This window comes from Lactuca serriola, chromosome 3, assembly GCF_051521515.1.
Source record: "Lactuca serriola cultivar US96UC23 chromosome 3, Lser_US96UC23_V15, whole genome shotgun sequence".
In the NCBI taxonomy this organism is placed as follows: domain Eukaryota; kingdom Viridiplantae; phylum Streptophyta; class Magnoliopsida; order Asterales; family Asteraceae; genus Lactuca; species Lactuca serriola.
The window spans coordinates 292,200,953-292,219,295 of record NC_136410.1 but is presented as its reverse complement, the minus strand read 5'-3'; the positions used below and the strand labels follow the sequence as shown (position 1 = coordinate 292,219,295).

General features: G+C 34.3%; 1 pseudogene across 1 annotated transcript; it reads right to left on the bottom strand.

Annotated features, from left to right (window-relative positions):
* Positions 1 to 9,195: 9,195 nt before the first annotated feature.
* On the bottom strand, positions 9,196 to 10,711 carry LOC145094076 (delta(12) fatty acid desaturase DES8.11 pseudogene; annotated as a pseudogene). The gene is made up of 2 exons (XR_013703204.1): positions 10,613 to 10,711; positions 9,196 to 10,513 (listed from the first exon to the last, which is right to left on the bottom strand). The product of XR_013703204.1 is annotated as a delta(12) fatty acid desaturase DES8.11 pseudogene (transcript).
* Between the last annotated feature and the right edge of the window lie 7,632 nt (positions 10,712 to 18,343).

Here is an 18,343-nt window from a genome sequence, read left to right as displayed (position 1 = left end):
AATATGAAACTTTTCATGACAACAAGGATCAAATAACAAATAATTTAAATTACATTTAATCACATAATATCCATATTTGATTTGTTTAATGATTTCTTGCAAAACAATTTATCAATTTAGTCAAAATAATTAATCAATTATCTTATAAGGAAACAATTATCTTATTAATTGATAAATATCTTCAATTAGATCAAAATTATAGACAAATATATCATATAATCGGATTAATATTGATCTAACATGATAAGGTAACTATCCCAATGCAAAAACAGAAAGAAATCCCGAGATAACCTCCATCTGACGAGTTGACTAGTCGAGTCAAGCCTGGACTCATGAGTCACCTTGGACTCGGCGAGTCCAGCCTCCAGAAACCCAAAAATCGAATTTTTTGAACATGAAATGCATCAATACAATTGAAACCAAGCTAGGCTCTGATACCATTGATGGGTTTTGGTCATAAGACATCCTATGTGCTCATACAAACCCTAATGCTTGGATCTAGGTTTCTCTATTGTACATGCTTTGAATCCAAAACTATAAACCCTAATTCGAGCATATGGAAGTCAATATTAACATATAATTAGGTTTAAGATATTACCTTGATTGTTATGTAATAATAAAAATCCCAATTCCTCCTTGAATTGACTTTGGAAGGCTTAGAGTCACAAGTGTCACTCCTCTAATGGCTTACAAACACCATAAGCAAGAGGATGAAGAGGAGAGTGGATGGAGGCTACCAAAACTCGTGTGAAAACCCTAGCAAGAAGCTTGTCCACGTTTTTGGTCCTTAAGGGATCTATATATAGTGAGACAATTAGGGTTATCTAACAAGGAAACCCTAATTTGGATACTTAAGCCCTAAACAACCCATGGAGCCCTTTTCTCAAGGCCTTGGACGATTTCATATGGGCTTTCCCCATAGAATTCGTCCAACTTATAATAAAAGGCAATCCATGGCCCAAATTGCAATTATCTTATAATTACAATTCAAGTCCTTTAAGTTTAATTAATCTCTTTTAGTCACAAAACTAATTACCAATTAATTATTGACTAATATTAATTAAACAATATGATTTCTCCTTTAATATATTATTCTCATAATATATTAATAAATCATATTTAATCCTTTCTCTCCATAATTCATCCTATCAAGTTCCTTTGGTGAAGCAAACCCAAAAGGACCATGCACCATCGGCTCAAGTACATACCAAAATAGTTATGGACTTAGACACCAAGGCACACATACACGAATTAGGGTTTTAAGGGGCTCTCAAAGATTGTAAAGAGACCGATGGAGGCTAAGGCTCTTGTAAATAGAGGTGAAAACCCCGGGATTTAGGGTTTCCACTATCAGCTCCTACTCACTGAGTCCAGAATGGACTCGTCGAGTAGGTCACTTAACATGTGATCCCACCCCGCTGCTACTCGACGAGTAGGCCAACCAACTCGTCGAATAGAGCTTACTCCAATGAATCTTGTTTAAGAATTTCCTAAGAATCGAGGCGTTACAAATACAACACTGTCAATTTGGCTACAGTTAATAGTTGAAACAATAATGGATATTGAGGAAAATCATATTAAAATAACAATCATATAGTAAATATTCAAAATATCCCAGTTATAATCACTATTAACTGTAGCCAAATTGACAGTGTTGTATTTGTAACGTATCGTACTTTCAGTTTGTTACTTATTACGACATTATATTATAAAAATCTTTGTGTTGCGTTATGTGCCCTGCTTAACGATGTTTTGTGGTGGTTCAGTCGAGTTAACCCTGTCATCACAACAATGAAGAAGCAGCGTCAGTTGATGTCCGGGAGGTGGTCCGGGGATGAAGCTCCATCGGTCTGGTTAGTGTGAGTGTGTACGATAGAATACAAAGGTAAGGGTTTTAGCTGTAAGGAGGTCATCCTCCTCTCTAAAGGAGAATGAATCTTTTTATACCGATCATTTGTTGATCCAGATATTAACAGTTTCCTTTGTCCCGTCTGGGCCGATAGGATGTAGGGAAGTCCTATTGGTGATTCGTCCACCACTAGTAGTCATCTCTGATATTGGTGTAATTGGAATAAAGGATAAATCTCTGAGCATTACATTTGTCGCCCTAAGGAGTGGTCGATTTTGTTTTAGCTTATTATAGACATGAGATTGTCGTCTGGAGTTGGACCTACGTGTAAGAGCGCCAAGCACAAGAGTCCTAGTGTGAGGCCGTGAGGGTGAGGGCCTGGGTATGGCATTAGGCGGGTTACTAATCTTTAGCTAGGTCATCCTAAAGATAGCAGCTCTGTTATCTTTAACGTATTCCTAGAGGGATACGTTAACAAGTCCCCTAGGCTAGTAGGCGTAGGCGTTGGCGCAACGTGGCCTAGTTTGGATGTTCGACTATTATGATGGAACCGTTAGCGCAAATGGTTTTATCATGAGGATGATTCGATATTCCCGCTCCTCATTTAGACCTATCTCATTAAGAGCAGTTTTTTCCACCCCTTTTCGTTCTCAACTGCTTCTGAATTCTCTTTGCATCCACTTTCTTCTCCCTCATGTTTTCTCTAAAACAACAATGGTGATTGTCTGATTTGGAATCAAGCCAACTCTAGAGGAGCTTGAGTCTTTGCAGCTCCATTTTGATTTCAGGATGGAGCATGGAGTTCAGCTTCCAAGGAAGAGGGCTACCATCTATCAGCCGTCGTCGGGCAAGGTCACATTCCCCATTTGAATCTTTAAAGTGGGGTTGTTGTTGCTAACGACTAATTTCTTTGATGAAATCATGCGCCGATATGACTTTTCTGTGGACGATTTTGAAGGGTTTTGAGCATTCTAACACTCCTAAGGTGTTCATGCAACCCTAAATACCTTGGATCTATTTTTCACTATTATACATGCAAACTGAAGTTTCCAAGGTATTACCCTAACTGACATACAAAATTTTGATACATAGTAAATAAAACAAGTTAGGAAACATACCTTTTGTCGTGGCTTATTGCTTGGAGCTTGAAGAGCTTAGCACCAATAATGTGAATGCCTCTAGTGGAATCATAAATCACCGCCAACACTTTGGAAACTTGGAAGAGAACTATGATGCTCACAAAAATTAGCCTCTCCTTGTTAATACCCTAGGGGTCCATTTTCTTGAACCAAATGGCTTCTTATATAGTGTGCACATTAGGGTTACACCATGTAACTCATAACTATCCACATTCCTCATGATTCATGGGTTTTAACCTCCATGGGTTACCACATGGGTTAAGCCCAACATAAGGAATCATGGATAATTAGCCCACATTATAAGAATGAATGACTTACACAATTAATCCCTATTTATTTAATTATCCTCTTTTGACAAAAAAATGAATGAAATGTGTAAAAGTTAGTATGATGGGCATTTTATGGTGTACTTTGTATGGTATTTGAAATTAAATACGGTATTTGACAAAAATAAAAATGGGAATTTTTAAATTTTTAAAATTTTATTTTTTAATAAAACGTAAATAGTGACCGAATAGCGACCGAATTTCTGTCGCTAAATAGGTCTGTAGGTAAGTAGTCAATCTTGAGTTCCATCACTAATTCGTAGTAAATTTGTAGCTATTCCATAGGAAAAAGTCAATTTTAGTCAAGCTTGAATCCCGTTGACAATCTTTAGTAAATCTGTAGCTATTCCGTAGGAAAAAGTCGAACTTGAATCATGTTGATAATCCATAGGAAATCCGTAGCTATTATAGCTACGGAAAAAGCCATATGTAATCTGTAGCTACTTCTTCGCAAATCCGTAGCTATAATTTTCCCATGGGCATTTATGCTATAGAGCATTTTTCGTAGCAATTCCGTAGGTATCACCGTATACATACGCAATACCTACAGATTGTGCTGTAGCTAAAGCCCTAGTTTTGTAGTAGTGTATGCTTAGTAATTTCTTATTAATTGTCTTTTCTTTTTATTATGGTTTACAATTTTTCAACATTGTTACTGCTACTCGAGCGGTGCTTCTTTTTACTTAATACAGTATCAATGATCCAATTAGAGAATGATCATTTTTGGAAGTTTTAATCATTGTAGTCTCGAATCATTTTGGTTTTCAAACTTGTGCAAATGACACGGGGGCTTCAGCTAGTTTTCTAATAAAACACCAGGAATTGGATCATTAAACTATGCTTCTTTTCACAAATGTGCATTTTTGGTTCTTAATGTATAATGTTATATATGAGTATAATACTTTCATTTTTTTATTTTAAGTTGGTCTTGAGTTTATCATGAATTTTCATTCCTTTGAATTTGCAGTTACTAAACTCAGTAAATTACGAAACTCTTTGTAAAGAGAATTGTATGTTAGTATATATGCTAAATAGTTGTAATGACTAATGAATCATGCCTCATTCTCATGGCTAACTTATTTTGTTTAGTTAGAAAACTGTAAATTTATTGTCGTCATTCAAGTACTCATAGTCATGTATTAAGTTTGTGCATTTCTTCACAAATCGTTGCTTTTGGCGTTTCTAAGATTTTAGAAGGAAAGACTATTATTTCCCATTACTTTTTAGGATATTATTTAATCTCTTCATTCATTCTTTTTAATTATTTGTATGCGTCTACATATAAATGTCATACACTAAAAAGGCTTATTTTTAGTTTACTAATTGTCCCTAGAGACTCTTACACCTTGTTCCCGAGTGTCAGTTAACGAGGGAAGTGGAGAGAAAGGGAGGGAATCGGAGTGAAAGAGTAGTTCATCGTCTTCCCCAATTTATTTTTTTTTGGAATTATTTAGGAAAAAAGAAATGAAATCAGAGGAAAATCTTCCCTCCTAATTAATCTTCCTCCCAAATTCGAGAGATTTGGAGAGAAAGATAATCGATGATAAAGATAAAAACACACGATTATATAAGATCACGTTATCATTAACAACATACAAAAAAAGATCGGTCTTCTTCCTGTTGTTTCGACAACTTTGCTGCTTCGACAACCCCGTTGCATCTTATTGTTAAAATCGGTCCATCATCCATCAGGTTCCATTCTTCCATTCTTCTCCTTGTATTTTTTTTTGTGAAATCGTGTTCACAATATATATTATAGCCTTTTTTTCTGGTTCATTATGATTTGTTTCTTCTTCATTATAGTTTAAAGTTGAATTGATTCGTTAGGTTACGTGTGATTATTGGTTTAGAACATCATTATATAGAAGTAAATATGAATGTTAATTATACGAAAGTAAATATGAAGTTAAACAGGAGGTGTTTAAGTCAAAAACATTATGTGATTGTTCATTTCAATAGCAAATACATGCATAAACTATCAGTCAATGCATAAACTGTGAGTCAATGCAATTCTCAAAATTACATTCAAAGAAAGACGGAAATCAGTGAACCCATTAACTATAAAGAGAAGCTTTCTTGTATGTACGTCACTTACCAAAGGAAGGAAAAAAAAGTCCTGTTTTGTGTACCACAATACCAAGAATTTGTTTAAGGAGGTTGTAAAGGTAATTAATTATGTTGAAGAGTAGACATCTAATTTACATAATCAAAATTAAGCATAAGTTATTTTATCATATATCAAGATCTTTCCTATTGGACTATTTTGCCCTTGCTTTTATTTTGGGTGTGTGGATGTTTTTGCTGCTGTTAGGATGCCCTCTTTATAATCCTTCACATTTTGTACATAAAATAGGTCACATTGATTTCAATGGATAATGACCTTCCTTCACCCGCTCATATTCTTAAATCAAGACAAATGCAAGTTCTTCATCTAATTTGCTTGTTGATGGCTATTTTGGCCCAATGCAAAATTACCATCAACAATGGTCCTAATTTACCTACTGGAGAAACTCTTCTAAAATGTCGACATGTACGGGAAGAGTTGTTACATAACCTTTCAAATGGTGGTCAATGTCGTGAGCTTATCCGTATGAGTGTGCAAGCTTTTAAGAAGCTTTGTGTTATCTTACGATGTGATGGTGGTCTTCGACCTACTCAACGAATGTGTGTTAAAGAGCAAGTTGCAAGATTGTTGCACATTGTAGGTAATGATTTGAGAAATACATTTGTCTCTTGGATATGTTGGCGCTCGAAATCCACAATGAGTAGGTGCTTCCATAGAGTTTTGCGCTCGGTTATAGCATTAGAAAGTCTTTATATTCAACAACCACAAGGTGATGTTGTCTCCAAAGAAGTTCAAGAGAAAAGGAGATTCTTTCCTTACTTCAAGAACTGTGTAGGGGCAATTGATGGTAAACATGTTCGTGTCAAAGTACCTAATAGAGATGCCCTAGATACCGTGGCCGCAAGGGTTACTCAACGATAAATGTCTTAGCTGCTTGTTCATTTGATTTAAAGTTTATGTATGTTTTAACCAGTTGGGAGGGTACTGCATCACACTCAAGGATACCGAAGAATGCCCTCAATAGAGATGATAAACTAGTAATTCCAAATGGCAATTTCTAGTACCAACTTTTCATTTTTTTTTAAATTATTATTAAAAAACTAATTACAATTTAATTATAGGTCGCTATTATTTAGTAGACGTGGGTTTGCCTCACTCAACTATATTAATGGCGCCATATAGAGGTGTTAGGTATCATTTAAAAGAATATTCCACTAGGGCACCACAAAATTCTAGAGAGGGCATTTGGTGTTCAATCTTCGTCACACATCATTACGTAATGCTATAGAAAGGGCATTTGGTGTTCTAAAAAGAAGCTTTCCTATCATTATAAGTACACAGGAACCTTTTTATTCTTGTGAAACACAATCAGACATTTTTTTGGCGTGTTGTATTTTACGTAACTTTTTGATAGTCAGAGATCGTGACAAAGATCTTGAAGATGAGGTATTACAGGACGTGTTAAGTACACCAACAGAGGAAGTGAGACATAATTCAAGTGGTGGGCGTGAGGGTAACAACATGGCAGAGCAACTGAGGAACTCAATTGCAAATCAAACGTGGACTAATTACTTATTGAATCCAAACAATGAAATAAATATGTCAACATAGTTTAAGAGTATTTCGTTATATTACGTCATTTGCAATTTGGTTTTTTACTGAACATTGTTTTTTGAATTTATTTGTGTTATTTAATTTTTTAATGTTATTTTTTATTACTTGTACACTTTATAACTATGTTCTTTTTATAATAATGTATGTTTCTTTTTATGTTATGTAGAAACCGATAATGAACAAGCAAGAACCTTTTGTAAATACCGGTAAGAAGTCAGTCTTGAACTGGACAGAACATATGGATGCTGCATTTGTTGATGCAATGGTACAACAACTAGAAAAAGGAAATAGCCTTCATGGAAATTTCACTTCACAAGCATATGCGAATGTGGTTGAGGAGCTCAATAAGAAAATTAACATGAATTTAACTAAAAGTCATCTAAAAAATCGTTTGAAAACATTGAAATCTAGTTTTTCACAATGGTATGACATGTTCAATGGAATTTCCTTGAGTTGGTTCGGTTGGAATGCTGATACCTAACTAATTGAAGCAGATGAGCAGGTTTGGGATAACTTAATTAAGGTTAGTGTTCATCTAAGGTTGTATTTAGTTTACTTTTATATTATGTTATTAATAATAATTTTAATTTATTTTGGGGTTTTTAAACAGTTAAAGCCTGAAGCAGTTATACTGAAGACAAAAAAGGTGGCCCACTTTGAACAAATGCTAGTATTTTGCAAGAGATATAGCTTCAGGAGAAAATGCTGAAACAACAAAGGAGAGAAATTCTAGGTTTAACAAGACTACGGACCTCAAAATAGAAAATATTTCAGAGGTTGATGATTTATTAGCAAGAATTGATGTTACACTGGAGAACCAACGTATAGATGACGATGATGAAGATGACATTAAAGTGGTATCTCCTACGCCTGAACCATCGTAGTTTGATTAAATTGCATTGTTTTGGATGATTTTTATAGTTTGGTTTCTTTTCAATTAGACAAATGCAATTAAAAGATATCCACAAGTGTTTTGATTTTAATATTATTTATGTTTTGCTACTCATTGATAATTTAATTTAATATTTTATGTAGGTGGTATTTGACAAAATATATATGTATGTGCAAACGAATGTGAAGACAAAAAAAAAAATAAAGATAAATTTGTAATGTTGTTATTTAGCTTTCTTTTCTTTTCTTTTCCATCGAAATCGGTAACACATTTTTTAAAAAACATCATTTCCTTTCCTTCGGACTTGGGAGCACGAAAAAGTTAATCACTTCCTTCCGCTCCCTTTCATTTCTCTCCATATTTTCCTTCCCTTTCTTTTCTTTCGTTTAATGAAACTCAATGAAACTCGGAAACAAGGCGTTAATTTGGTGCAAGATTTGCAGGAACAAGTTCAAAAGGGATGAAGAGATGCAAAATAGAAATGCAATGAAGACAAATACCACTTAAAGAGTAATTGAAGGCTTTTATAAGAGTATTCAACAACCCCACGATAATCCATGAAATGATTATTAGTTTTTCTGTTTTAAACACTTAGTAATAATGTATTTGGAACTTTGAATGTACAAACAATGTTTATTATACTGTTTATTTTTGGAAAACAATTTTTATTGGAACATGTTAAACACTTGTAATTTACTTGATACTTTGAAGTTAAATATAATGATTTTTTTTTTGTATTTTGGGCAAAAAATATATAAAAATATTCTACTGCTTTTTTAAACCAAAAATCAATTTACTGACGGCTTAGTGACGGAAATTTCTGTCACAAAAAGTAAAAAGCATTCATTGGTAATCCGTAATCCATTGGAAAATATGGTCAAACCTGTTCAAAGAACATTCCATCAGTAATCCTATTCCCCACGTAATTTTCCGTCGGTAATCCGTCACAAATTCCGTCGAAAATCAGTCACAAATAATGCCCGCATGGCTTTTTTCCAATAGATCAAATTCCGTTAGTATTCAGTCAGAAATTGGCTTAACCGATGGATTTCCGATGGATATGGCCATTGAAAATAGTTTTCTAGTAGTGTGATTCCATCTAACTGTGAGTCTTACAAGGTTAAATTTAATCATTCTTTTCATGATTGGGACACTTTTAGTAAGCGTAAGGAAAGTTCAACAAAAGTTGAGGCGACTTCCGCTTCAAGTCCAAAGGAATAAAATCTATGAAGAAGTCTTATTGTTTTTTCTCACTGTATAAACTAATGCAAACAGTTTTCCTCAAACTCTATTTTAATAAAAAAAAAAGATATAAAAAGCAAATCCCATACACATTTATAGAGTACAATCAAGACCCATCTTTACGTGAAATACATTGTTCGGTAAAAACAACTCAAACTTTGATTTGAGGTACTTTATTTACGCATACGATACAGATATAAAATGTTAAAGGGAAAATGAATTCAGCAATTGATCACATTTTATGGTACCAAAAAACACCTTTGTGTTCGCTAGCTTGGTCAGGCTCGATATACATGCATTCTTTAGCTTCCCTCCACATGGCTTTAAAGATTGGAGTCCTATCGATCTTATAAAACTCACCCAAAACTGGAATGATTGCATCTCTTGCCTCCTTTGCATGATAATGTGGAATGTATGAAATCAAATGATGCAAAACATGGGTGTGTGTAACATCATGGAAAACCCTATTCAAAAATCCAAAGTCCCTATCAATTGTTGACAGGGCCCCTTTGATCCAGTTCCATTCGGTTGAATCATAATGAGGCAATGATAGATGAGTGTGGTGCAAATACGTTATAATAACGAAAAACATATGAACTCCTAGCACCGGAACGCCATATATGCACGTAACCCAAGCAGCTCCTTTTGCTGTTACAGCAAGCTTGATTGCGTAAAAGACGGCAAGAAGGCCAATATCTGATACCAGAACCTGAATTCGCTCACGCTCTGTGAAAATTGGACTCATGGGATCAAAGTGGTTCGCAAACCTTCCGTACTTCTTTCCAGATATATTAGTTAAGAGGTATAAAGGAAATCCTAGGGTGAACCTAAACACTAAAGTGAATACTCGACCAGGTGGGTTGTTAAGAATTTTTGAGTACCACCTGACGTTCGACTTCCTTTTAGGAATGTAAACTTCATCATTATCAAGTGAATTTGTGTTGGCATGGTGATTTCGATGGCTATATTTCCATGAAAAATAGGGTGTCATGAGAGCTGAGTGGAGGATAAATCCGATAGTGTCATCAATCCATTGGTATTCACTAAAGGCATGGTGACCGCATTCATGACCGATGACCCATAAGCCAGTGAGGATGCTAGCTTGACAGAACCAGTAAACTGGCCAAGCTAAGTAAGCGAGAGGAGCAGGAAGAAAAGGAATATATGTATTTGCAAGGAAGTAGAAAACGTAGGCAACAATGAGGTCGTGAACAACATAGTAAGATGAACGGATGACAGATCGTTTGAAACAATGGGCAGGGATCGCTTTCTTTAAATCACTTAACGAAAATGGCGGACCAACCGGAACTCGTTCCAAAATCTTTTTATCATCAAATGGGTCTGACATTCGACCACCTGCACCCATGTTGTTGATAGTCGATTAACCTGCGAAAATGTCAAATGTATTGTGAGATTTATGTAAACTAAACATAGATAGAATTAATTACAATAACATATATCTTATCGGAAAAAAAAAAAAAAGACCTTTAGAGAGAAGTTATGTATGAGTGATTGATGAGTTCACCAGGTGATGCTATTTGGGGTTGGCTGTCCTCTTATTTATAGTGTCCAAGAGTTGCGAAATTTAACGACACACTTGCGCTACTGGGTACTGACTTTTATTGTTTAGGAAACACCACGATTCAAATTTGGCGGCTCTAAATAATAGACCCAATTTTTAATAGGAGATTCTAAATATATTAATGAAAAACTACACTTGCGTATATTTATTACATTGACTCATTAAATCTCACGTGACAGATTTTCTTAATGCTTATTTTTATATTAAGATGATAAGATCCTAATATATTAAATAGTAAATTACACGAATGGTCCGTATGGTTTAGCTAGTTTACGCATTTGGTTCCTAACTTATTTTTTTACTCGAAAAGTTTCTATTGTTTGTTTTTGTTACGTGTTTAGTCATTTTATTACCTAAAAAGACAATATTTCCATTGATTTTTTAATTTATTTAAATAAACACAAAATCACCCCTAGGTGGCCAACTTACTTTATCTATCCATCATTTTTCTCTATTTAAATAATATTATTTTAAATAAGACAGGGACCAAATACGTAACAAAAAAAAAAACAGCAGAGACCAAACACATGAAAAAAACAAACAGTAGAGACATTTCAAGTTAAAAAATAAATTAGGGACCAAAGACGTAAATTACTCCAAACCATAGGAACCATTCGTGTAATTTACTCTATATTAAAAAAAGGTTTTAACATAAAGTTATAAATATAACTTTAACTACAATTTACGTCTCAAATTTTAATGGCAAATTATATATATATATATATATATATATATATATATATATATATATATATATATATATATATATATATATATATATATATATATATATATATATATATATCGCACATAGTTATATGTCTTGATGCTGAAATATTAAAATCAAGCACAAATATTATTATATATTTATAGATGGTCCAAATGATTGTTAGTTGGAGAAATATTAACTATTTTATTTTATATATGAATTGGTTTTTGGTATTTGTGGTCTAGTTATTAAAAGTATATTGAATTGTATTCCATATTTGTAATATGAAGCACCATTTCAAGAAATATTGGCAGTTGCGACTACCGTTTTAGTGTCGCCACTAGTATGTTCCACTCCTGATACATGTCACTATAAGAAAACGGAAAATAGGGTATACTAAATGTAGTGTGGTTATTAAAAAAATTCATATTAGATGTCGTTATATTGATTCTTGTGCACGTTTTTTGAAATAAATGGGAGTGAAAGAAATTTTCCGCTTCTAATCATCAGATACTGATTTTTTTCTTTCTTTTTCACTGGTTTCCCCATGCCACCACTTCTCTCCTCCTCACCTTGACCACAAGGTCATCATCTCATCTTCCCATTCACTCCTCCATCCTTGTAAATTTTGTTAAGAAGATACAAGACTTCCTCATGTAAAAATAGAATTAGTAGAATTTTTACGTAGTTTATAACCTAGTTTTGAGATTTTACTTAAATGGAATTCTTTTGAATATGTAATTTTGATGTAGAAGTAGAGTTTTGACATTTACGTTTCTTCTTACTATTGGAATCAGGCTTGTTGGTGATTTTGTATCATCAATGTGTATTTAAGTGTAATGGATTGATTTGTTGACCAAAAATCAATCTTGATAAATATTAAACTAGTATGGAAGGTGCGGAGTGCACATTTGTTTGAGTTTATTCAAGATTTAAAGTAGACTGTCATTTAGGGGCGAAGCCCCTAAACGAACGGGGGTCCGGGGGCAGCGCCCCTAGGAGCGGGGTCCAAGGGGCGGCAGCCCCTGGCGGGGTCCAAGGGGCAGAGCCCCTGGCTTGGATTAAGCTGGTTTTTGACTTCGTTTTATATGAGTTATATTGCTATATAAAAATGCCTTAGAAATCTGAATTTTCTATAAATGAACCCGGTTTTTTTACTTCATTTTAACCCTTTTTTAATGATCTAGTTTTAGTGATAGTTTGTGACTGTTATAAACTGTTTTGACAGCTGGAGTAGGTTTTGGACAGAGAAAACTGCCTTGATAGTTTTCAGACAAATGATATACTTAATCATTCTTTGGTCATCATTTTTCCGGGTACAAGAACAACCACGACATCATAACTTTATATTCTCTATTCTAGAAACTCATCTGAGTCTTATCCGATTAAAGGTTGGGAGTACCACCCAAATACTTTAATCTGAAAGTGTTTAACACGATTCTCAGGATTTCCAAGTCTTTCCATACCCCAATTTTCTAACAAAGATTAAAGTATTTATGTGATCATGGCAAGTGGCGATTTTGTGAAGGATATGACAAGCAAGTTTGACAAATTGAACAAGTTTAAAGGGCAAGATTTTCGTAGATGGCAGAAGAAGATGCACTTTCTCCATACCACTCTGAAAGTGGTATATGTTCTGAGTACACTCATGCCAGTCTTACCAGAATCTGTTGAAGATGAACCTTTGGAGGCAACAAGAAGGAGATCAAAGTGGGAAAATGATGATTACATATGTCGTGGTCATATTCTCAATGGTATGTATGACTCTCTTTTTGATATCTATCAAAATTTCGAATCTGCAAATGAACTGTGGGATTCTCTTGAATCCAAATACATGGCTGAAGATGCTTCTAGCAAGATGTTTCTTATCAGTAACTTTATGGGTTACAAGATGATTGACTCCAGGCCTGTTATGGAACAATTCCATGAAATGTTAAGGATTCTGGGACAGTTTGCTCAACACAATCTGAAAATGGATGAAGCCATTTTTATGGCTGTGATTATTGACAAAATGCCCCCTTCCTGGAAGGATTTTAAACACAATCTGAAACATAACAAAGAGGAATTAACTTTGACTCAACTTGGAAGCCATTTACAGATTGAAGAGTCCTTAAGGACTCAAGAACTCGATAACAATCCCAAAGGCAAGAACCAAGTTGGTTCCTCTTCTGTGAACATGGTGGATGGAGAAGGATCAAAGGATCAAAAGAAGTCTAATGGAAAAACGAAGTTTAAAGGAAAGGATGACAAGTCTTCCAACAAGAAGGCTAAAGTGTTGTGTCGGAATTGTAACAAACCGGGTCATTTCAAGAAAGATTGTCGTTTGCGTAAAGTGAACAAGGATGGTGCAGGACCAAGTGGATCCAAGGATCCAGAAAAGCAACAAGGTCAGATTTCTGTATTCATGCAGAATTCTAAATATATTCAAAATTATATTTCTATGATTTCTGAAGCATTTTATGTGCAGGATGATAATGTTGCATGGTGGGTTGATTCGGGAGCAACAAGTCATGTTTGAAAAGATCTATATTGGTTTAAGGACTTTCAACCAATTAATGATGGTTCTGTTGTGAAGATGGGAAATGTTGCAACTGAACCAATCAAGGGCATAGGATCTGTTTTACTTACTTTTACTTCTGGGAAATGTTTGTGTTTGAACAATGTTTTACATGTTCCAGGGATTCGTAAGAATCTCGTGTCTGAAATTATATTAAATAATTGTGGTTACAAACAAGTATTAGAAAGTGACAAGTATATCTTGTCAAGAAATGGTTCTTTTATGGGATTTGGATATGTATGTAATGGAATGATTAGGCTAAATATTAATTATCCTTTTATTGATAATTCTGTTTGCATGGCTTTTACTAGTACTAGCAATAATTTTAATAAATATGAATTATGGCATGCTAGACTAGGACACATTCATTACAAAAGATTAAAAGACATGTCTAAAATGAGTTTAATTCCTTCTTTTGATATGCAAAATAATGAAAAATGTAAAACATGCATGCTAACTAAAATCACTAGACAACCTTTCAAAGATGTTGTTAGGGAAAGCAAGGTGTTGGATCTAATACATAGTGATTTATGTGATTTCCATGCAACACCTTCCCTTGGAAACAAAAAGTATGTTGTTACTTTTATTGATGATGCATCTAGATATTGTTATGTTTATTTGCTACATTCTAAGAATGAAGCACTTGATAAATTTAAAATTTATAAACAACAAGTTGAGCTTCATAAAAATGAATTAATAAAAGTCTTGCATACTGATAGAGGTGGTGAGTATTATGATCCAGTTTATTTTGAATCAACTGGAATAATACATCAAACCACAGCTCGTTATACACCACAACAAAATGGTGTAGCTGAAAGGAATAATAGGACTTTGAAAGAAATGGTTAATTCCATGTTGTCTTATTCTGGATTAAGTGAAGGGTTTGGGGATGAGGCAATGTTAACTGCAAGTTACATCTTGAACAGAACTCCAAATAAAAGGAGTAAGAATACTCCATATGAACTTTGGTCTACAATGGTACCAAATTTGAGTTATCTCAAAGTTTGGGGTTGTAGAGCAGTTGTAAGGCTCACTGAACCCAAAAGGAAAACATTAGGTGAAAGAGGTATAGATTGTATCTTTATTGGATATGCTGAGCATTCCAAAGCTTATAGATTCTATGTTTTAGAATCTAATGACTGTGTCTGTGAACACTGTTATAGAGTCAAGAGATGCTATCTTTGATGAAGAAAGATTTACATCTATACCTAGACCAAGGGACATGATTCAGCAATCTTTCAACAAAAATACAACTCAAACTGGAGATGATTCTAGGCGTACAAGTTTTGTACTTGAGCTTAAAAGAGTACTAGAGCTAGAAAAGCTATGTCGTTTGGATCTGATTTTCAACTTTATCTAGTTGAAGGAACAAAGAATGAGACTATATGTCAACATCATTATTGTTTTAATATTGAGGAGGATCCAAAGACTTTTAGTGAAGCTATGGGTTCTAGGGATGTTCATTTCTGGAATGAAGCAATTCAGGATGAGATTGATTCTATCATGCATAACAATACTTGGGTATTGTCAGATTTACCTCCAGGTTGCAAGGCATTGGGAAGTAAGTGGATCCTCAAAAGGAAAATAAAGGTGGATGGCACAATTGATAAGTATAAAGCCATACTGGTTATCCAAGGCTTTAGGCAGAAAGAAGGCATTGATTTCTTTGATACTTAGCTCTTGCAGCTATACATAATCTTGTGATTCACCAAATGGATGTGAAAACTTCATTCTTGAATGGTGACTTAGATGAGGAAATTTACATAAAACAACCTGAAGGATTTGTTATGCCTGGTAATGAACATAAGGTGTGCAAATTGAAGAAATCATTATATGGTTTGAAACAAGCACCAAAACAATGGCATCAAAAGTTTGATGATGTTTTCTTGTCTAATGGTTTTGCATTAAACCAAGCTAACAAGTGTGTATATAGCAAATTTGATACTTCTGGTAAAGGAGTCATGATTTGTTTATACGTAGATGAATTGGTAATTTTTGGTACTGATTTGGAAGAAGTTGATAATACTAAGAAATTCTTATCATCTAGTTTTGATATGAAATACATGGGGCAGGCTGAGGTAATTCTTGTTATAGGAATTAAAAAAGGAAAAAATGGAATTTCAATTTCTCAATCTCATTATATTGAGAAGATATTGAAAAAGTTTAACTTTGAGAATTGTTCTACTGTTAGCACTCCTATAGGTCCTAGTATTAAGCTTCTACCTAATAAAGGATCTCCAGTGTCTCAACTTGAATACTCAAGGGCTATTGGTTGTCTAATGTATGCCATGATTAGTACTAGGCCTGCTATAGCTTATGTTGTGGGAAGACTTAGTAGATATACTAGTAATCCTAGTTCACATCATTTGCAAGCTGTGAGTAGAGTATTCAAGTATTTGAAAGGGACCATAAATTATGGTTTAACTTATAGTGGATATCCTTCTGTTTTGGAAGGTTATTCAGATACTTGCTGGATTAACAACTTAGAGGATCACTCTTCTACTAGTGGTTGGGTGTTTGTTCTTGGAGGAGGTGTCATTTCTTGGGCATCCAAGAAACAAACTTGTATTACTAACTCAACCATGGAATCTGAGTTTGTTGCACTATCTGCTGCTGGTAAAGAAACTGAGTGGCTAACGAATTTGATTTATGAAATTCCATTATGGCCTAAACTGATATCTACCATTTCTATCAGATGTGATAGTGCTTCAACTTTGGCTAAGGCTTATAGTCAAGTATACAATGGAAAGTCTACACATTTAGGTGTTAGACATAGCATGATTCATGAGCTCATCATGACTGGTGTGATATCCATGGAGTTTGTAAGAACTCAGTTGAATTTGTTCGATCATCTAACCAAAGGGTTAGCAAGAAATCTTGTGCACAATGCGGCTGTAAGGATGGGTTTAAAGTCCACTTAAAATCTTTTATATTGAGATACCCAATTCCTATCTAATGTAATATTAGATGCTGAATTCAATGTGGAAAGCTTGATATTTGAATATTGGAACACATTATTATCATCATCCCAAGGTATGTGCTTAGTACTGCAAGTAAAGGAGGTTGAATTTATATTCTTAATAGTTCTTTTGAAAAATTGCATTTGCAGGTGCAAGAATTAAAAGACTACTTGTATAAGCATGAAGTTTAGCTTCTTCAAGAAGTTAGGACTTGGCTTTGATATGCTTATTGAAGGATGGGACACAAGCTAGTAAAATATAGTGTCAAGTTAGAACTTTTGAGAATATAAACCGTTGTGTGTATTATTTTCATGTATTCACTATGAATAGAAAGGGTTTAATCCTTAGAGACAACCTGATATTCGAATATTTGGATTGAATAATATACTAATGTGAAATTCAATCGTCACGAAATTTCATTTATGAATCAGTTTGTTGTTGTTATGTTTTATTTTAAGTTAATCAAGATTACACTTAAATGGGGGAGGTTTGTTGGTGATTTTGTATCATCAATGTGTATTTAAGTGTAATGGATTGACTTGTTGACAAAAAACCAATCTTGATTAATATTAAACAAGTAAGGAAGGTGCGGAGTGCACACTTGTTTGAGTATGTTCAAGATTTAAAGTAGACTGTTATTTAGGGGCGAAGCCCCTAAATGAACGGGGGTCCGGGGGCAGCGCCCCCAGGAGTGGGGTCCAAGGGGCAGAGCCCCTGGCTGGGATCGAGCTGAATTTTCTATAAATTAACCCGGTTTTTTGACTTCGATTTAACCCTTTTTTAATGATCCGGTTTTAGTGATAGCTTGTGACTGTTATAAACTGTTTTGACAGTTGGAGTAGCTTTTGGACAAACAAAAATGCCTTGACAGTTTTCAGACAAATGATATACTTAATCATTCTTTGGTCATCATTTTTCCAGGTACAAGAACAATCACGAAATCATAACTTAATATTCTCTATTCTAGAAACTCTTTTGTGTCTTATCCGATTAAAGGTTAGGAGTACCACCCAAATACTTTAATCTGAAAGTGTTTAACACGATTCTCAGGATTTCCAAGTCTTTCCAGACCCCAATTCTCTAACAAGGCCCTGTATACACACTTCTCTATAGCAACATACACAACACTCAATATGTGATTTTCAGAAAGAGAAGTAAAGAGGAGAAGAAAAATCGTGATGCAAGAAAACGGCTACACATCTTCTATTCAGAAAAATAAAGAAAAGGCTTTTTATATAGCCTACAAAACCTACTGGACCCAAACATCTATCATACCCACATTTTCCACTTTTCCTCACCAAACCTAACAGTTCTAAAGCCTCAAAAGACTTGGTCCACATGACTCATTCAACTCAAGACCCACTACTATTTATTTAATTAACTAAATAAAACAAATACTAAATTAAAA